The 22,187-nt window shown below is 40.8% G+C and overlaps 1 long non-coding RNA gene across 2 annotated transcripts; it reads right to left on the reverse strand.

The window, feature by feature from the left end:
• Nucleotides 1–8,980: 8,980 nt before the first annotated feature.
• Nucleotides 8,981–19,313, reverse strand: LOC104858935. Of its 2 annotated transcripts, XR_002025179.1 has the most exons (5): nucleotides 19,227–19,313; nucleotides 19,043–19,106; nucleotides 18,010–18,116; nucleotides 17,679–17,805; nucleotides 8,981–9,118 (listed from the first exon to the last, which is right to left on the reverse strand). It is a non-coding gene; the product is annotated as an uncharacterized LOC104858935 (long non-coding RNA). The 2 variants fall into 2 exon arrangements; XR_779246.1 differs by lacking the exon at nucleotides 18,010–18,116.
• Nucleotides 19,314–22,187: the final 2,874 nt, after the last annotated feature.

A 22,187-nucleotide genomic window follows, 5' to 3' on the forward strand; every position in this document is an offset into this window, starting at 1 on the left:
GAGGCCGGGCCGGGTTCCCCGCTGAAGGCTGACGGGCGTGACCCGGAGAGGGCTCGGAGTTGCGGGGGAGACTCCCAGGGGACACTGAGCCACGCGAGGAGGCCCACACTGGTCATGAGAAAGGCCAGAGTTGTGAGCAAATGGTGACAAAAGCCACGGACGCTTCAAGATAGAGTCAACCACTGAGAATGAAGCCCGAAGGAGTCTAAATGTAGTGGGCAATTTGGCTGTTAGTCCTCTGTGGAAATGACCCGATCCAAAGGATGGACACGCTATTAGAGACAGGTGTGCCTCTGAAACTTTCAAATACCGGAGGAGTTCATTTCTGTAACTAGGGTTCCATTTTTAAAAACATGTGACATCAACATGTATCAAGTTATCTTATCGCAGAGGGATGATGCTGTTGGAGCTGATGATATAGTCTGTTCAGTGAACAAAGGATGATGATTTCATCGGAGTATATTCTATCAAGACTTTAGTGACAATGCCAATACAGAGCCTAAAGGAAAAAAAAAATCAAACCTCAAAGGCTTGCTGTTTTTTCCACTATTCAAAGAAAAGAGATTGTACATCAGGAAAATACACGTGAGCATGTCACTAAAGTACTGTGTTGTGATGTCTTGTGAAACAAGCAGATTAGACTTTTACATACTATATCAGTCAGTACTTACTAGAGAAACATTTAATGCAAGATATACAAATATATAAGAATTTACAAGTTTGGCTTAGAGTGGCCACCCACAGAGTCAGGTGTGGAAGAGTGCAGAGCATCCAATCGAAGGCCTAAAGCTCACTGTAGTGTCCTGTGCTATTTCATATCAAGAAGCCAAAGGGTCTGTGCCAGAAGGCTGAAAGGTCTGCTGGAGGCTGGAGTCGGCACTGGAAGCCAAGAGACAATGTCTGAGATGAAGATAAAGACGAGCTCCTCCGAAGAAACAAAAGGGAGCCTTCCTTCTTCGTTTCCCTTTTATTTCATTTCGGGCAGCAAGCCTATATATTGGTTGTTGTCACTCATTCCCAGTGTGGGTCTTCTATTTTCAGTAAATCCCTTCGCCATACCTAGAACTATGCAGATCCAATTTAGTTGGGATTTACTTAAGTTGACACAATCAGTTAACTATCACACACCCCTTACATAGATTAGTGCCTTTCAATTTAAGCTATGCATCAAAATCTTCTGAGGTATCTTCAGGAGAAATATCAGGGAAGTCCATCTATTCCTTTAACCATCAAAACACTGACATGAAAACAATTTAAAAAGAAAAGCTATGTGGCACCTGGCATTCAACAGAATGCATGTCAGACCTGACAGGATGAGCCAGAATATGTACTAGACGTCATCAAGCCAAGGGAAGATTGACAGAATGGTCAGTGGTTATCCTTCCTGGCATTTATCTAAAATGACTTGGATGTATTAGTTTCCTAGAGCTGCTATTACAAATTTCTTGTTTTAAAAACAACAGAAATGTATTCTTTTACAATTGTGGAGGCCAGAAATTCAAAATCAGTATTACTGGGCCAAACCCAAGGTGTCGGTGGAACCATGCTCCCTCTGAAGGTTCTAGAGGTTTTAGGAGAGGTTTTCCTTTTCCAGTTTCTGGTGGCTGTCACATGCTTTGATTTGTGCCACATCATGTAGTCAAGGCTGACATCTTCAAAGCTCTTTCTGCTCTGTCTTTGAATCACCTTTTACTCTGTATGTAGTCAAATTTCCTTTTGCCCTGTCTTAGAAGAATAAATGTGATTGCATTTAGGACCCACCAAATAATCAGGATAACGGTCCCATCATTTAGGCATGTCTTCAGAAACTCCATAAGACATAACTTGAAAATTCAGGGGATGGTGTTTGGTGTTGTATAGCCTGTCACACCGAGTGTATACTCAGCACTTCTATACCACCCCCCAATCATTCATTGTGTATTTTTCTTGAATATGTTTGAACTCTCCAACCCATGCCGTTTCTCAGGGTAAATAATTATGTTTTATATTTTAACTACTTAATCAAAATAGACAATGATCAGAAATACAATGAAATGTGATGGGTGCATATCAGAATGGAATGCTAAATATTACTTCATTACCTCTTTGAAAAGGGGAAGTATATCCCAAACAGAGACAAGAAGGAATTCAAGACATCTTCATCACATCTCACGGGCTGTTTATAAGGGCATAGAAGCATAAAGTGTACCTTTTGTCTACAGTGAAACTCTTCACAGGTGCACTTAGTACAACATGTGGTCTGTTTGACAGTGGCCTTACCGATAGATGACAGACAACATGATCTTCATTGACCAAAGCATCCCAGGACTGGGAACTGTTCTGGTATGTAGTAAACACCAATAGATTTTTTTTATGAGAATGAAAAGCCTTTTCCCTGGCTGTCTGGATATGGATAGATTAAAGAAAATATGTTGTGGACCAGACATGGTGTATTTAAAAGATAGCATGTGGTTATAATTGGAACCAGAGTGGTCCTGGCCAGCAGAGCAGCTGGATGACTACAGCATTGCTCCTAAAGAGATTAAAGATTTCATGACTGAGATTAAAGAATCCATAGTGGAATGAGAATGCAAGTGGACTTAACATACCCTGCATGGTAATAGTACTTATTCTCTGGTAGGTTCTGTTCTAGGTGTTTTACGTGGATGCCCTCATTCATTCTCCTGATAGCCCTGTCAGATATACAGCCTCAAGTTCATCTGAGGAAACTGAGGCCAGAAGGGATGACAGAACTTGTTAAGTTATAGAACTACATTTTTAACCTAGACAGTTCAGCTCCTTAGTAGGCAACCTCCTCATCCCTGGCACTGACATGTGCATCTGTGCGCTCATGCACACACACCTGAAAGCTGTTACAGGCAGCCACAATACATGCATGCTCTCAACTAGTCATTCCTCCTCTGAGGTATTTAATGTTTGGAGTCAATATTGAGAAGTACTTTGCTTTCTAATATCTGCATGAGGAGGCCATTCTAAATACTCTCTGGACTGTCAGGCAAGAGCATTTATTAAAAACTCAGACCTGCCCTGGTGTAGTGGTGCATGCCTATAATCCCAGAATTTGGGAGGCTGAGTCATGAGGATCACCACAACTTTGAGGTCAGCCTGGGCTACACTGTGAGTTCAAATTCAGCCTAAACTGTTAGAGAGACTCTGTCTCAAAAAAAAAAGGAAGAAACTCTGGTATAGTCAGAGGAGGGGGACCCAGTCTAAGAGCAACTTCATCAAAATAAATGCACCTTTTGTTTAGATAACACACTGCTGACCTTTTTTTAAAAAGCTGAGTCTCTTTTCTCACAGCTACAAACGATCTTTCCAACACGATCCAGTGTCTTCACCTCACACTTCCCATCTGTCATCCCTCCACCACATCACTGACCCAAACAAGGGATGACATGAGCAGCTGCACCAGCAACCACTTGTACTCTGGGTTCTGATTAGAGAGGAACAAATGAAGTTCAAAGATAGACACTCTGGGGGAAAAAGCTACATCTGATTGTGTAATAAACATTTTGGTGCTACAGTTTCATGGGAAAATTTCTGCATCTTCAAAAAGTAGACAATTCTCAGCAGTAATGAAATTTAATGATAAGAAGAGGGAGGGGATTACCTGTATGGGGCACCCAGTCTATACTTAAAACCATGTCCTCTTTTTTTGTTTGCTTTTGTTCTTGTTTGTACCAGGAATTGAACCCAAGGCCTTGTACTTGCCAGGCAGGCATGGTGATACTGAGCTACATCCACGGTAAAACCATGTCCTCATAACTCTCATGACGGCACCAGCAGATCCTGTTTACAGATGAACAAGCTGAGGCTGAGATTCCATGTTCAAAGACATAGCTGGTAGCAGCCAGAGGCAGACACAGGACTTGTCTGATGTGAAAGTCCCAGTGTACCTACTGCTCATGCCGCTTCCCCCACCACAGAGGTGCTATGGGCCTTGGGGTCAGATATCACCCTTGCCATCTGAGAATGTAAGATTCAGTGGAGGAGACTGGATTTATGAAAGCAGCTTAGAGTAAGCACAGCGTGAGGCAAGGACTGCAGCCTCGTGCTCCCGATATGCTCTGTGAGGGCTCACTCGCACACTGTTTTTCAATAGTAGTACTTTTAAAAAGAAGAGAAGCCAGGTGTCTTGGTTCATTCACGTTAAGACCCAGCTATTCAAAGGCTGTGGCAGAAAGATGGCTTGAGCCCTGGAGTTTGGGGCCAGCCTGGGCAGCATAGTAAGACCCTATCTCAAAAAGAAAAAGAAAACAAGGAGGAAAGAAGACCAACTTCAAGATGCTAAGATATTTAACCAGTTCAAATTTTTGATACCAAAGATAACTTCGCATCATCCTAAAAGAACATCCAGAACACTGATCCTAGGTTTTTCCATTGTACTTCCTGTGTCACTTTATTTTTTCAAACCAAATGTGTTAATAAATCAAATAATAGCTTTATCCTTTCCCATATAGATGTCCCTAAGTAGCATCATTGCCTTCTGTTTCAGAAACTCCAGTGCAACGAACTTAAAAGCTGATGCAGAATACAAAGGGAAGTTTCTGTCTTCATCTTCCTCAAAGGCAAAATTAATTCACTAATCCATCACCCTGAGAGCATGAATAAAACATATATGGCAACAAAGACATAAAGTGAAAATACTTTTCAGCAGGCAACAACAGCGGTGTGAGAAGGATAGCAGATAAATCAGGTTCAAAAACACACAGGCTACCAGGAGGTGGTGACACGTGGAGCCTGCGTGCCTCCTCAGATCCAGCACAATTGTGTGTCACAGTAGAGGAGTGGCTGCAGGCAGGATGCCCATCTTACCTACCGGCTCGTGGCTCACTCCTCTCAGATGCGAATTATCTGTTACCAAGGGGCCCCACTTCATCTAAGACTCTGTTGTGAGACTTCATGTTCTGGGAAAGCAGGATTGCTTTTCTTCACTGTGCCTCTGGCTAGGATTCACTCTGTCACCCTTCTCTTCACATCCAGATTTCTCCTTTTCTTCAAAGAAGCCAGCTTTTGTGCACACTCTTCCTTTGTTTTATTACTTGCTTATGGCTGCCATAGCAACACACAATAACATGAATGCAGTGGTTTAAAACAGCAGAAATGCATTCTCTCCTGGGTCTGCAGATCTTGGCAGAGTGGATTCCTTCTGGAGGCTCTAAGGGAAAATCTATTCCCTGCTTCTCTCCTAGAGTCTGATGTTTGCCTTGGCTTTCATTAGCTTATAGATACATCACTTCAGCTCCCTCTGTCTTCACATGACCTTCTAAGAATGCCAGTCATTGGATTTAATGCCCACCCTAGACCAGCATGACCTAAACTTAACCAACTACATCCACAAAGACACTATTTCCAGATAAGATCACATTCTGAAGTTCTGGTGGACATGAATATGAAGGGTTCTCTAGATGACACGTGCAGGAGGAGAGTCCACAGTCATCATTTCTTCTTTTTAGGAATCCCATATAACCCCAATCAGCAATTATCCATTACCCATATGCTCTGTCCCGCTGCAGTCTAACTCCTGAATGTATAATCCCAAACATATTTTAAGCTCCACAAGTGTGGAAACTATCCCCTAACATCTCCATTTTCTAATCACCAAAAGGCACAAGTCTTCTCTCAAAAAATACTTCTGGAATAGAAGCAAATTAGCCATAGCTAAGCAAGAACTCAGAGCTTATAATTTGAATTCACTTTTTCTCCAGTTTGGCTGTGGTTGCCTCCTGTGCCCCTCCCAAAGGATTTAAACCCTATTGCCTTCATAATTCTTTTCCAGCCAGTCAGAAGGTGTGGTTTTCCCTTGTCACAGAAGTCATTTTAAGGCAGCCATGCATGTGTTTCAGCGCACGTGACACCTGCCAATGCCTGCCTGGGCCATCACACCTGAGCTGGCTTATACATATCTTAACCAAGCTGCATGAGCCTCTATTTCAAACCTAACCACTGTACAAGTTATCCCTAACTTTAACTAATTGTCCTACAGTAATTTGCAAATGAGATGTTATCACTAAGGAGACATTTTGACATGGCCGAAGACAGCTTGCATTGTCATCACTGGGTGGAAGGCTCTATTGGCCTCTAGAGAGTTCAGGCCAGGGAGACTGCTAAACATTCTACTGTGCATGAAGCAACCCCCTTGCAAAGAAAGGATTATCCAGCCCAAAATGCCAAAACTGTTCACAAACCCTGCTGTAGATTATACTGCATTTGATTTTTCATTCTCATTTTTAGACACATTTCTGTTCCATTGGACTATGGAGCACAGACTCATCAATGAAAACAAATGTTTCTTCCTTTCCACCATTTCCTCCACCCATCAGCATTTTAATTTTTCCCTTAATTGCTTTTCTTCTTCATGAAATTTTAATATTTTAGATATATGCCTGTTTTTCTATCAAAACGTCTTTTATGCACTCTGGTGAAACACCATCAATATAGTTACTAGATGATAAAATATTTTAGTAGGGAATAAGGTAATCTTTTATGTATCATTATAAAGAGATTTCTTTTTAATTGTGGATCTAAGGTGTAGTTCAGTGGTAGAGCACTTGCCTAGCATGTGTGAGGCCCTGGGTTGAATCCCCAGTACCGCTAAAAAGAAAAAGTGGCAAATACATCTAATGGAAATTTTATAGTCTAAACCATGTTTAAGGGTGTAAGTTCAGTGGCATTCAACACACTCACATTATTATACAACCATCACCACTATCTATCTTCAGAACTCTTTGTGGCACAAGACTGAAATGATATGCCCATTAAACAATAGCTCCTCATTCCCCACTCCTCCTGGCCCCTGACAACCACCATTCTACATTCAGCTTCTTTGAATCTGACTTCTCTCGGTGTCTCACAGATAGAATCACGCAGCATATATCTCTGGTAACTGGCTTCTTTAACTTAGCATAAACCTCCAAGGCCCAGCTATGTTGTAGCATGTGTCTGATTTTCTTTCATTTTTAAGGTTGGACAATCTACTGCACATGTACTATATTTTATTTCTCTACTCATTTTTCTTTATGTCATTCAGCTACTGCTAACATTTTGATTGTTAATAATGATTAATAATGTTAATAATTATGAACATACATGGACAGATATCTCCTTGACATCCTGCTTTCAACTCTTTTAGGTCCAGAAGTGGAATTGCTGGGTCATGTGATCATTCATTTTAAATTTTTTGAGGAACCATCGGTCTGTTTTCAGTAGGGGCTGCATCATTTGTACATTTCTATTATCACTGCACAGCTATTTGAATTTCTCTGTATCATCAACATTTAATACTTTTCTCAATAGTGGCCATGCTGAAAGGATATGAAGTGATATCTGTCAGTGGTTTTGATTTGCATTTCACTAGTGCTCAGTGATACTGGACATCTTTTCATATGCTCACTAATCATTTGTTATGCCTTCTTTGAAGAAATGTATATTCAGGGCTCTTGCTCATATTTTAATTGGGTTGTTTGTTGTGGAATTTCAGTTTTTTAAAATATGTTAAGGATCTTACCAACTTACCAGATATAGTATTTGTAAATACCTTTTCCCTCTTCGTGGATTGCTTGCCCATGCTGTGATTTTGTCCTTTGACACACAAATTTTAATTTTCATGTGGTCCACTGTCTGGTTTTTCTTGTGTTGTCTGTGATTTGGCTTGTTGTTATAAACAAGAAATCATTGCCAAATTCAGTATCAGAAAATTTTAAAGACTTTATTTTTATTGTTTTAGCTTTTATGTTTAGATCTTTGAGTTGATTTTTGTATCTAGAGTGTGTAGGCAACAAATAACTAGTTTTTCCAAACTATTTTCCCAAAGAGCATTCTTTTCCCACTGAATGATCTTGGTACCCTTTTTGAAAATTATGTGATGGTATATGGAATGACTCTGGCTTATAAACAGTTTTAAAATATAAATTGAACTGCTGTGTTTCTTTTTAAAGTATCTATGAAAAGTATCTCTGAAAAGTTTTTAGTGTTTACTTTTTATTATGAGAATTTACAGTCAGGAATTTTTTATGTTTTTTGGTGAAGATTGTTATACCCTCCCCCTCAAAAACTAATGATTTCTCCATTGAAAATGCATAAACTCTAACCAATAACATTGCAACTGCCAGGGACGTAGCTGGGGGGGGGGGTCAGGAATGTGCTTAGCATGTGTAAAGTCTGGGTTCAAGCCCAGGACCAAAAAATAAATAAGTGAATGCATGAATAAAGTTGTGATTAAGAGAGACAAGGTTGTTTAAACAAATATTGAACACATTTGGTCATAATAGGGCTGTTACAGTATTGTTTATTTGTATCATATCATTTCCCCCAATTACTTTTAATTCTGATCATTGTTCATGTGACCTGGCCCCCCATGATAAGCCCTTGAAGGACTGTGCTCAGCAAAGCCAAAAAGGCAGCATGCGGGACAGCCAGCCAAAACCCCAGAGCAGGGAGAAGACAGAACTTCACGGCCACCGACTGTGGTCACCTGATCTAAAAATATTGGCCAAGTCAGGCTCCACTCAGGCTGGAGACGGACTTTGCACTTTTCCAGGTGTATTCCTTGGTGCAGTGCATGCAGATGGCACTGTGGAAAGTTAAAGATTAGTCTTTTAATGTATTCTACTCCAGGAGCAAACATCAAAAAAATGTACTAGCAAGCCTGAAGCCTCCTTAGCACGGTCTTAACACCAGTCAGGATTTTGTTGATTTTCAGAGCGGCAGATGAAAGAAGAAGAGGAAGCAGCCACCCGGGCAATGATTTTCAAACTCTCCTTCTGACATGATAAAAATGAGCAATGGGCATTCCTAGGGATTATTATTTATTCACCATGTGGCATCACAAATCACAATATCTCAATCACTTTTTGTAGTTCTTTGTGGTGAAGTATTATGACAGGAAATAAATATAAATAGGAAGAAGAAATCATTGCCAAATGCAATATCAGAAAGTTTTAAAGACTTTATTTTTTATTTTTTTAGCGTTTATGCTTGGGTCTTTGAGTTGATTTTTGTATCTAGAGTGTGCAGGCAAATAAACAGTTTTTCCAAACTATTTTCCCAAGAGGCATTCTTTTCCCACTGAATGATCCTGGTACCCTTGTTGAAAATTATGTGATCACATACGGAAGGCCTACAGGAGAGCAAACAGGTGTTTTAGTAGGAAAAAAACTAATGCTTCATGCAAGATTAGAAATGGCACTTGAGTGTAGAATTTACTCCTGTGTTTCTTTTGAGATTATTTGAATGCCTCTTTGATGTTTTGCTTTGCTTTTAAGAATTTGAAGCCAGGCATGATGGTACACACCTATAATCCCAGCACTCTGGAGGCTAAGGCAGGAGGATCACCTCGAGTTTGAGGCCAGCTACACAGTGAGCTCACAGCCAGCCTGACCTACAAAGCAAGACCCTGTCTCAAAAGAAAACAAAACAAAACAAGAATGTGTATGACCTTAACTTGACCCACCTATTCACCTTCTATCTTCCCAAAACAATTAAAGACTTCGTATTATAGTGATACATGCACATCTGTGTTACTAGCACAACTCATAATAGCTAAATCTTGAGAGTGTCCCAAATGTCTATCAACAGATGAATGGGTAAAAAAACTGTGGCATTAAACACAATGGAGTACTACTGTGCCATAAAGAAGGACATGTTTGACTCATGTGTATGAACATGGATACACCTTGAGACAATCACATTAAGTAAAATCAGACATATGAGCTTAAATATCATATGGTTTCTCTTATAAGAGAAACCCAAAATACAAATAGATCAAAGAGCAAAATAAGAGATAGATAATAGGAAACAGGGAGACAGAACTTTTGCAAATGTGAAGGGAATGGAGGGGAGAAGGAGGCGAGGGGAAGGGGAAGTAAAAAGAATTAAGATGTATTATGTCCATGAACTAACTCGTCATGATGAATGTAATCATTATGTACTGCAAACATGTACCAATTTAAAAAAAAAAATACCAAACTAGCCAGGCACGGCGGCACATGCCTGTAATTGCAGCACTTGGGAGTCTGAGGCAGGAGGATCACTGTGAGTTCCAGGCCAGCCTGGGTCACACCGTGGTGTTCAAGACCAGCCTGAGCTACATAGCGAGACACTGTCTCAGAGAAGCAAACCAAAACAAAAAGATAACTAACATCACTGGGCCTGATTTATATTATGTCTGTAAAATTATGGAGAGAGAAAAAACCTCTAGTATTCCTCCTAGTTCAAAAATCTATTATTCTAGTTGTCTTCATATAAATTACTCTAGACAGTTTCATAATTGGAAACTAGAACCAACAATATTTGACATTGAGAAGTATTACGAGCTAGAAATAGGATATCTCTTACATTATGAGACATACCCTAAAGGGTGAATCTTGTAAGCATTCTTTTTTTAAACTTCTGAGTTTTTTTTCAATAATTAACAAGTATTTAAGTAAACTTTGTATGCTGTTACCTTTTATTACTGGTAACATATGGGAAAATGCAAAATCAAGAAAACCACTATATTTTATAACACAGTGCTTATAATGTATCCTCTTGAAATGTCACTGTGGAATTTGGACCACCTTAGCAGTTAGACAAAGATGTCCTTCCTCTGACAAGAGGAAGCTCATGATGGATCTGAAGACCCCAGTGCTAAGTGAAGTGAACCAGATGTGGAAGGATAAATCTCACATATTGGAAAGCCGAACAGAAAGAGAGCGAAACAAAAGAGAGAGAGTAGAGACAGGAAGGTAGATGTTGTGGAGATCTGAGGGAGGATAGAGAGGGGAAGGAGAAGAGGAAGCAAAACTTATCATGATGCAATATGTGTACGTACCAGCTCCCCAAGATGAATGTAATTACTGTGTGTTGCAAAGATATACCAACAGTTAAAATAATAACAATAACAAAAAATAAAAAGGCCAAACTCATGTTATATGTGTGGGAATACATAAACTATACCTATGAATATTCAAAAAAGCATAATAATGATAAATAAAGTCTAATATGAAATAAATACATATTTATGTAATACAAAATATCTAATATGTATCTAAATATCTATATATAAAAGTCACTATTCTGAATCAGAGAACAAGATTGTTACATAACTTTTGAGGGGGGGATGGAACATAGCACTTCTTGACTGCTGGCAAGTGCTCTGCCACTGAGCTACATCCCCAGCCCAAAATCTTTTTAATGTAAAAAAGTATCACACACATTTTCCCCTTAGTTGGGAGAGTACTGAATAATAGAACAAGAATTGACTTTAAAACAGAAAAAAAATCTAGATCTGTATATTTTAATGGGGAATTACAATTCTGAAAGCATAATTATAAAAATGGTATGCATGAGATTAATACAGTAATGGTGATTTAATCCTTTCTAGTTTCATTGAATCTTTTTTTTTTTTGATACTGGGGATCAAATTCAGGACCTTCCACTTGCAAGGCAGATGGCAGCACCATTGAGCTCTTCAGTAAATCTTTTCTGCTAAGATTTCTGAGCTAATATATGAAGGGAGAATCAATGATATACTCATTTGTTTTTCAATTTCACCTCATTCATAAAACAGTAATGGCTGCCACACATACATACAGTGTGGCAGGGTAAAAATAGGGAAGGAAAGAAAAGATACAACACTTGAATTTAGCCAAAAGGCCAAGAGGCATTGGAAAGAAAAGCAGAAAAGAGTAAGAGGTGAGCACAATAGGAGTTAATACAACAGACAGTATTAGTGCCACTTGACTTTTATAATATCTCCAATCTGGGACAGAACAATAAAACAGAGTCCAGAGAAAGCAATTCTGCAAGGGGCTAACATTAAAGCATTATCAAGATTGTTCAAGTCAGGGCTCTCCAGAGAAACAGGATCAGTGGGTGATACACCTACATGCCCCCCACACAAATGTACACATAAATGGAGGGGAGCATTTGTTATGACACACAGGCTCTTTTTTTTTTTTTTTTTTTTTTTTTTTGTACCAGGGATCGAACTTGGGACCTTCCACTTTTGAGGTAGGCAGCAGAACCACTGAGCTAAATCTCCAGCCCCCAGGCTCCTGTGTTTATGGTGTCTGGCAAGTCCAAAATCTGCTATGTGGACAGCAGACTTGGGATCCAGAAGAGCCAATATTTCAGATCCATCTCAAAGAGGGGCAGGCAAGAGGTCCAGAAGCCCATGGTGCAGATGAAGTCTGACAGTAGATTGCTGTGGGATTTTCCATTGTTTACTGTTCAATTCAGGCCTTCAGCTGATAAGAAAAGGCCCACCCACCTTGTGGAGGGCAATCTGCTTTTAGGTTCACTAATTTAAATATTAATCTCATCTCAAAACATCCTTAAGGCTGAGACACAAAATGAATCTCAACAAGGATATAATACTAAGTGGCACCTGAGAGCATTGGTTTCTGAACCAGTGGCCATGTCTGCAGATAAAGTAGGTTTTTCACAGACCGCCAACAGGCTCCCTGACAGACAGGGCAGTAGTAAGTACTGCTGCTGAATATTTGCTGTTTGATTGTATTTTGTTTCTTCTTCGTTAACACCAATTTCTGAGTTAAGATTATTCCCATACAGGCATTGTGGAACATGCCTGTAGTTCCAGCTACTCTGGAGGCTAAAGCAGCATGATCTCTTGAGCCCAGGAATTTGAGACTACTCTGGGCAACATAGGCAGAACTTATCTCAAACCAAACAAAACAAACACAAAAATGTGGTGACATGTCCGTAACTGCAGGGGAGGCAGAGGCTGGAGGATCATAACTTCAAGGTTAGCCTGGGCACTATAGCAAGTCTGAGTCAGAGACAGAGAAACACTATTCTTACAAAAAAGAAAAAAATGTATTAAAGCAAGGATCATGTTTTCATATCTTTTTGTATTTTCATGTCTTTAGCTGTAGATCAGAGCATGGCATTCAGACAAGTCTTGACATGAAGTCTAGGAGAAATTTTGTAATTGCTTCACTACTATTTGATAACATAAGCTACTTTTTTACTATAAGCATCTCTATTATCTAATAGAAGGAAATATATTTCCACTAAAGCACTTTGAAATTCCTGGAAGAAAATGTGTTCTAGCACATGCCCAGAAGCACGTTGGCACTTACTCACAAACACAACATTTACTGGACAAAAAATTCCTACTGATATTATATCTAAAAGCAAAAATAAGACCAGGCTTGGTGTGCATGCCTATAATCCCAGCGCTTCAGAAGCCAAGGCAGGAGGATTGCTGCGAGTTTGAGGTCATCCTGGGCTATATAGTGAGTTTGAGGCCAGCCTGAAGTACATAGCAAGAATACAAGAAAAATAAGAATACAGATACAACATTGTCAAGGGTAAAAATCATTTTTCTCCTGGACAACCTCTTTTCTATGAAGTCTTTACTAAGAACAGAATCTGATATTTTCTTTCAACCTTGAATCCTCTATTTTTACTGCGGTGTTCATTAGATGAATTGCTAGACACAGGGTGTGGTGGTGCACCGCCTATAATCCCAGCACTCTGGGAGGCTGAGGCAGGAGGATCGAAGTTTGAGATCAGCCTGGGCTACATAGTGAGTTCCAGTTCAGTGTCAACTACATAGTGAGACCCTGTCTCAAAAACAAGAACAAAAACAAAACCAGATGAATTGCTAGATGAATTGAGCCACAATTGTGAAAAAAAAAATTGTTACTTGCATCACTAAATTAACTAGGTGTCTGTATGAAGTTCAGGTAGTCCTGATTCATTCACTGATTCCCCATGGATTTTCTGCGTACTGGGCAAGGGTTGAGAGATATAGTGTGAGAGGCAGACCTCGACCTTTGGGAGGTCAGGATTTTCCGTCCACTGATTATGCTCAGCCTCCTTTGCCTCTAGTCAAGTCTTTGTTGGCTGTAACAGGCACATACCTTTCAGTTTCATCTGCAGGGCTGTCTCTGCCTCATCCTAACTTCCCTTTCCCAGGAATCCCTCTCCTGCATGTCTGTACATCCAGGTCCCCTTGGCTCTTGCGGCCCCTGCCCATCTGCCTCTTACGAGCTGCTCCCTGGCCTTCTCCACCCCACAGTAAGGGGTGATGTCTCCCATCTCTACACTCCGTATGCTTCTGGAGCATCTCAGTTCTCTTTGATGGCATCAAGAACTCCCCTTCTAGGCTGCTAATGACCCAGAACAGGGTTCAAGACTGCATATCCCTCTTGTCGTATCCCTCACAGCCCCCTACATACATGAAATGCTACTTATAGAACAAATGAATTAATGAATTTCAGGAAAATATTTAACTTCATTTAGTCTGATTTTGATAACTAAGCTGGGGTACAAGCACCAACATGTCAGTTCTGTAAACGTTTGCGATGACATTTTTGTCCTATTTTTCCTTAAATACTAAAGGACCCCATTAACTGTATCTGAAGTCTTATACAGGAGTCTAGCTCCATGACCTTGAATTTAAAGGATGTGAAGCATCCTTTTTCTGCCTGCCTTCCTCAGACACAAGCAGTCTTCAGGCAGATCCTTGTCCTCTTCTTGTGCAGAAATCTGTCCTTCCCTTATATCTCAAGCCAACTCCCTCTCTGATGCTCTCCAGGCCACCCCGTGATCTCTTCACAGACCTGCCCCGCCTCTCTGTTCCTCCAGGCTTCTTTCACATCCAGACACTCCGAGTCACAGTCACACCTCTCCCCAAGTCCATGAGGTCTTGCGTTACTTTGCTCCTATTCCTCTTCTTCAGAGTATTCCTCCTTTTCCTGCTTCCTAAAAACACTCTCAGCCTCCACAGTTCAATTTACTGCCTTCCTTGAGCACCCCTCCCTGGCCTCCCTGGTGAGGGCTTTCCTCCCATGTCCTGTAACCCACAACTCTTTCAAAGCATCTTTAGGGCTGCCCTCACATCTTACTGATCAGCCCCAGGAGGACGTCAGTTAGTTGCATCAGGTGGTGATGGTGTCTGACTCACTTCTGTAACTTGAAAGCTTTTTAAGCATCATGGGTCAGCTTCGGACTCTGCTCTCAGTTCTGGCTTTGAATCCTACCTCCAGCACTTACTACTTGTGTGACCTTGGACAGGTCACTAGCCCTTTCTACCCTTCGGTGTAGTTGGTGACAATAACATAATACTCGTCTCAGCAGGAGGCAGTGGCGCTGGAGCTGATGTATATAAAGCACTGCTGCTCACATCTGTCACACAGTGGCAAGGTGATCATTACAGAGGGCGAGAATTCATACCCCCTCTGGTCTGCCACAGTAGGTACTTGGACACGTGCGTGGAATGAGTGAGAAACAGGATTATGAGTCCAGCATGTTGTAGCAACTGCATCTCCTTAAACAGGAAGCTAAAGAGCATCCTTTCCTCTTGTGTAGAGTCAGAAGCCAGAATAAGGTTGAAGGTGAGATGATCTTGCCAAGGGGATACAAATAGATGAAAGTATTGTACCATTTAATCCCCCCTGCGTTCACAGAGAAACCTATTCTAAAGTAAAACTCCTTTTTTAAAAAAGACAGTGAAGATCTTTCAGACTTACCCTCTTGATCCCTCTCGATCCTGTTGTCTTATCTGCTTTCAGAATTACATTTGAACATAGCAAAAATTAGACAAATTTAGGAACAAGCTAGAGTCTTCATGATGCTTGGTATTGTTAATACTAGTGTGGGTTTTTCTTAAGGCATCACTGCACATGTGGATCAGACCCACAGCTTTTATGCTCCTGTGATTTGCAAATTTGATATGTAACTAATATATTGCATTTTCATTCAGATATTCATTTTGTCATAGGATATGCATGCTGATTGTTTATGACTTATTTTTAATGTCTTTACACTAGCTGCCAATCACTTCCCCACACTTGATAGTTTCAGTGAGGCAGTTTAAATTTTGATTCATGACTTTGAAAAACTGTTTACATTGTAATTCAGTTATACTAGAAAAATCTGTGATGGTTAAACTGTTGTATTAAAAGTTTCAAGATACTCAGTTACTGGGGACTGGGAGTAGAGCTCAGTCGTAAGAGCCCCTGTCTAGCTTGTGTGACGTCCTGGGTTCGATCCTCAGTCCACACACACACACACACACACACACATGCACTAGAGACTGGTTAGCTATAGCTTCGCCTTCATTACTTTAAGTATAAATAATAATTCTAAATATAGGTACATGCGCATTTGAAATATCAGAAAGAGCTGCTATGGCAGCAGCAAGAACACTAGTAGTCAATATTTTTAAGCATTTAGCATGTCTTTTGTATATATAAATGCTTCTTTACTTAATATGTATGGCTGGAAACAGCTATAAGAAGGGAATCCTGGAGGACTCAGCTTAGTCTTTGGGAAGTCACAGTGGAAGGAGATGTGAAGAAGCCAGCCACAATGGTCTCCTGCAACAGTTACAGTTTCTAGGTATTTATACAGATATTGAATGTTTATAAAGCAGCTATTAATTTGGATAGCTGTGGCATTACAGTTATCCTCGCTCTGCTGATGAACGTCCAGTACGCAGTGTGCCGTATGAGGGGAGGCATCCTTGAGTTAGATAAGATAGTACATGCAAATCACCTGGTTTACAGACATCTTAGCTGTTATCATTGTGTCAGTTTTCTGTCACTATGACAACAATGCGATAGCAATGTAAAAGCAGGATAAAGCCAGGAGTGGTGATGCACGCCTGTGATCCAGCATTCAAGGAGGCTGAGACAGGAGGATAGCAAGTTCAACCCCAGCCTGGGCAACTTAGTGACATAGTGAGAACCTGTCTCAAAATACTACAGAGCTTTTGGTGTTTGGGTCTCTGATGAGGCAATAATCATGGAAGCAAAGAGAGACAGAGGAGGAGCTGAGGTCTCAAAACACTTAAAGTCACAACCCAGTGACCCATACCTCCAGCCATGCCCCACCGCCACGCAGAGCTCCCACTTCCTCCCAATATCATCACAGGCTGGTGAGCAGCTGTCAACACAGGAAAGTTTAGGGGACAGTTAATCATCATTCATGTTATGGTCAATGGCGTCTCACTCACCCCAGCTTCCCTACGAATATAGGCTTCCACTCTAGGGTATCGAAAATTAAATGGATTTTCTGATTTGGAGACCAGCAGTAGGTCGGGAAGTCCTGCTGCCACTGTCTATTGCATTTAGAAATCAAAATGTGAAAAGGAAGTCAGTGTGGTAGATCCTGGGTGAATTAGGATGCATTCTCAGCCTCCCTCCATCCTTCCCTGCCTTCCTTCCTCTCTCTTTTCCTTTCTCCCTTCCTTTCTTGTACTAGGGGTTAAACCAAGGGCCTTCACACTAAGCTACATCACCAGCACCTTTTTATTATTTTTAGTTTGAGATAGGGGACTCACTGAGTTGTCCTGGCTAGGCTCAAACTTTTCATTCTCCTGCCTCAGCCTCACAGAGTTCTGGGATTACAGATGTGCAGCACAAAGCCTGGCCCATTCCACTTCTTCAAGCATTTGGGCTTGAAAGGTTCCAGAAGGCATGGCAAAACCACTCATTTTAATGCCTAGATTTCCTGTGTGAACCTACTGCCTGCAAAAGGAAAGAAATTATAGGCTGCCTTGCCACTGCTTGATCTCTGCCAATAATGAATAGGCAGTTTTTATCAGCAGTTCTGTGCTGCCACTAGGCATAAGAAGATGAATTAAATGAATAACTTTGCCTTCCTTAAGTAAAGAAAGAACAACAGTAAAAGGGAAGTTTGGGGTTTGGTGGAGTAGACTCTGTTACCTGTCTCTCTTGCATCTAGTCACCTTTTCCTCCATATTTTATTCAAGTGTCCTCCTCTGGGGGATCTCTGGTCCTGAAGGTGGAGCTGAATGAGACTAATCCAATCATCACAATCCCACTCCTTGTTCTGTGATTGGTGGAGAAATCAAAATTAAACCAATCAGTGTGCATCATTGCTCTGGAGACAACTGTCAGGCTGGGATTGGGCAGAGGATCATTTATGAAGATAATTCAAGTGAAAGGAAGAACCTAAATTACACAGTTGATATTCTTTCTCTTCCCTCCCCACCCTGTAATACCTGAAGGAAAAGGTATGCCACTCTAGCTTTACCTGAGGTCTCCTGAGACAATCAGTGAAACATCTTGGGAAGGCCAAGAGGATAAAAGGCGCACAGCCCAGATTGCCGATGCCAGCTCCTGCCTTGCCTCACTTCTGTCCTATCCAGACAAACTATGATGTAAGGCTTATACCTAATTTAAGAATTTCTAGAAGTCATTTTTAAAAAGAATAAAAAGAAGCCTATCATTATAATTCATGCCACCTGCTGAAAATATTTGAACAAATATACAGCAATCTTTAAAAAGCACAAAGTTAGCGTGCTTATCGTGTCCACTTTACATGGCTATGACAAAATACCTGTGATAGCTTAGAGAAGGAAAGCTTCATTTTGGCCCATGGTCTGCCTGTTCCGTTACAGTGGGCCTGCAATTCAGTGGAGCATGTGGTGGAGGGGTGTGGTGGAGCAAAGCTGTTTCCCATGGCAGCTGGAAAGCAGGGAGTCAGGGAGGAGACAGAGAGGATGGGGCTGGGGACCATGTGTAGTTCTCAAGGTCCCACCCCACAGCGCTCTCCCTTCACTTGCACCCCAGCTCTGCTTCCCCTTCTTCAGTGGGTTAATCTGGTGATGACATTGGAGCCTGCCTGACCCAGTCTCCTTCCAAGAGCTCATTCTTGGAACAGATAAGTTTCTTGGGAGTTGTTCCAAATTCATGTGATAACTCATACTTCTTGATTTCAAAATGAACTAAAAAGTACAACAATCAGGAGCATCTCAGTGTTCACTGATGGATGATCACACAAAGAAAATGTGGCACACAGGAGAATGAAGTACCACTGGGGAGATCTTGCCCTTTGGAACAATATTCTGACCCAGGGGAACAGTGTGCTGCTAGTGAGACAAGCCAAATACGGGATGCACAGCAATGCACGATCTTGCTTACATGCACATTTTATTTTAAAGATCACATATATAGAAAGAGAATTGAACAGTGATTACGAGAGGCCACCAGCAGGTGTTGCTTTCCTGTCACTAGCACAAAATACCCTACACTGGAAACTCAAGGAGAGGTTTATTTTGGCTTACGGTTTTCAGAGGATTCACTCCATGGTCAGCTAGCTCCGAGGTAGAAATGGCCTGGTGAAAGGGCCTGACAGAAGAAAGTTGCTCAACCCATGACAGCCAGGAAGCAGAGAGAAAAGGAGGAAACTGAGGAGTGGCACCCCCAAAGGCACAACCCCCAGGGGCCACCTCTGCAACCGTGCCCCACCTCCTAACCGCATCTTTAGCTATAAACTCATCACTGGCTCAGCACTGAAGAGTGCAGCACCCCCATGATCGGATCACCTTCCCAGAATCCCGCCTCCTAATGCATGAGGTTTGTGAGGGCATTCTAATTCTAAAGCCCAGTATTCTACGGGGGAGGCCACAATGGAGAGATGAAGGTCAAAGGTACCAAGGTGCAGTTATGTGGGATGGGATGACCAAGTCTAGAGAACTAATGTATACCCTGAGGACTAGAGCTAATGATATTGTGTTCTATATAATAAGTCTACTACGAGAGTAGATTTTGGGTGCTCTTACCACATACACATAACATGAGAGCATAAACACATGTGAAACTATATGAGATGAGAAATACGTTAATTGGTTTTAACAATGCATGTGTACACCAAAACATCATGCTGTACACCAGAAATGGGTAGAATTTTTAGAAAAAGAATGTGCTACAGGATAAACACAGCCATAAACCAATGGAATAGAATTGAGAGTCCAGAAATAAAGCCATACATTTGTGGTCAACTGATTTGTGACAAGGGTGCCAAGACAATTCAACAGAAAAAGAATAGTGTGCTCAACAAAAAATGCTGAAACACCTGGATAGCCACATACAGGAGAGTGAAGTTAGATCTCTACCTCATACCTATATAACATGTAACTCAAAATGAATCAAATGCGTGGTACTTCGGTTCACGAACTTAATTCTTTCCACAATAGTGGTCAAATTCAGCTGGAACCAGAATTGTGGTATGAATTCTTTGCCCAGAATTGTGGAAAGGTTTTGGTTCATGAACCAAAGTACCATTGTACCTAAGAAAGTAAAAGCCAAAACTATAAAACTCATAGAAGAAACTATAGGAGTAAATTCTCATGACCTTGGGTAGGCAACAATCTTTCAGATGTGATAACAAATACAACAACAGCTAGAGAAAAAAAAAACAAACAACTTAGACTTCATAAAAATTAAATACTTTTGTGTATCAAGTACATTATTTAAAAAGTGGCACTCTAGACAACAGAAGAAAATATTTATAAACTGTTTCCTAAAAAATATCTAGTATTAGCCGGGCGTGGTGGTACATGCCTATAATCCCAGTACTCAGGAGGCTGAGGCAGGAGGATTGCTGTGAGTTCGAGACCAGCCTGTGCTACATAGTGAGTGCCAGGTGAGCCTTAACTACATAGTGAGACCCTGTCTCCAAAAACAAAACAAAAACAAAAACAAAAAAGTCTAGTACTTTTACAATAAAAAGAAAGTCCATTTTTTTGGGAAAGATACCCAGCAGACAGATGGCTGGGTCAAATGGAACTGCTAATCCTAGTTTTTTGAGGTGTCTCCATATTGATTTCCACAGTGGTTGCAAGAAGATGTGGTTTTTCCATAAAATGGAGTACTACTCAGACATAAAGAATGAGAAGCTAGAGTCATTCATAGGAAGATGGATACACATTGAGGCCATACTCTTAAGTTAAATAAATAAGACACACATGTATAAATACCAAATAGTTTCTCTGGTGTGAAAAACTAAAAGTGTAAATAGGATCCAAATGGTATAATTGACAATTTGAAATAGGAAGAAAGGGGCTAAAGGAATAGGGGAAGTGGGGAGGGTAGGGGAAAGGAAATAAGGGAAAAAGAAAACACATGAGAAAAGGAAAAAATGGAAACAAGGTGTTTGTAAATAGGGAAAGGAGGAGGGGGGTGAAGGGAGGGCCAGGGTATGGGGAAAAATGAGAACCAAGATCTGTCATGTAAAGGTACAAGATCCTAATGATGAATGTAACTGTACTGTATACCTAAAAAGTACCAATAAACTCAAAGAAAAAAAAAAAAAGAAAGTCCAATATCTTTTAAAGGGCAGAGGATCTGAACAGACATTTCTCCAAAGAAGATACACAAATGACCAATGAGTACATGAAAAATATATTCCACAGCTTTGGTTACTAGGGAAATGTAAATCAAAAGCAGTATGTGATCACTTCACATCCACTAGGGTGGTTATCACAAAAAACAAACAAACAAAAACAGACAGACACGTTGTTAAGGATGTGGAACAGTCAGAATTCTGGGACATTGCTGATGGAAACCTGAAATGATAAAGTGGCTTTGGAAAACCATTTGTCAGTTCCCCAAAGAATTAAACACAGAGTTATGATAGGACCCAGAAATCCACTCCTAGATACATATCCAAAAATATTGAAAGCCTATGTCCACACAAAAATCTTCACACAAATACTCAACACAGCATAATGGCCCCAGACACAGACGACCCATGTGGTGCATTCATACAAAAGAATGTTGTTCATTCAAAAAGCAGAGTGAAACACCGACACATGCTTCCACAGGAATGAGTCTTGAAAGTATTATACTGGTTAAAAGAATCCAGAAGCAAAGGCCAAGTAGTATTCGATGATATATATAGGAGAGGAAGCGGGAGTGATTGCAAATGAAGGTAGGGTTTCTTTGAGGGTTGATGGAAATTCTCTGCAATTCGGCCATAGCTGTACAACTTTGTGAATATGCTGGAAATCACTGACTTGCATACTTTGTAAAAGGAGTTACTTCATTGCATGTGAATTACACCTTCATCATTAAAATCACAAAGACAATCAAGTCCTGATCACTGAATTATGTACTTTTAGCCCGCTGTGAAACCAAATGAGCAGTGAACACTGACACCAGGTGCCCAGATGCCTGGAGGGAGAGCAAAGTGGATTTTTTTTTCTTTTTTGGATTGAAGCCTGACTTTTCTGATTCCTGTCAAAATGGCAAAGCCAAACAATTTGCACTTTCCTCCCTGCCCCCAACACAACCTTAGAGAAACTATTTGAATAAGAGAAGGAGGAGTGGGGGCACCGCATTTGCCCAGCATGCATGAGGCCCTGGGTTCAATCCCCCACACTGCAATAATAAATAAGAGATAGAAACAGAGATACAGGAGAGGGGGGG

The sequence above is a fragment of the Fukomys damarensis genome, unplaced genomic scaffold, assembly GCF_012274545.1.
Source record: "Fukomys damarensis isolate Sample0158 unplaced genomic scaffold, DMR_v1.0_HiC HiC_scaffold_24, whole genome shotgun sequence".
Lineage (NCBI taxonomy): Eukaryota > Metazoa > Chordata > Mammalia > Rodentia > Bathyergidae > Fukomys > Fukomys damarensis.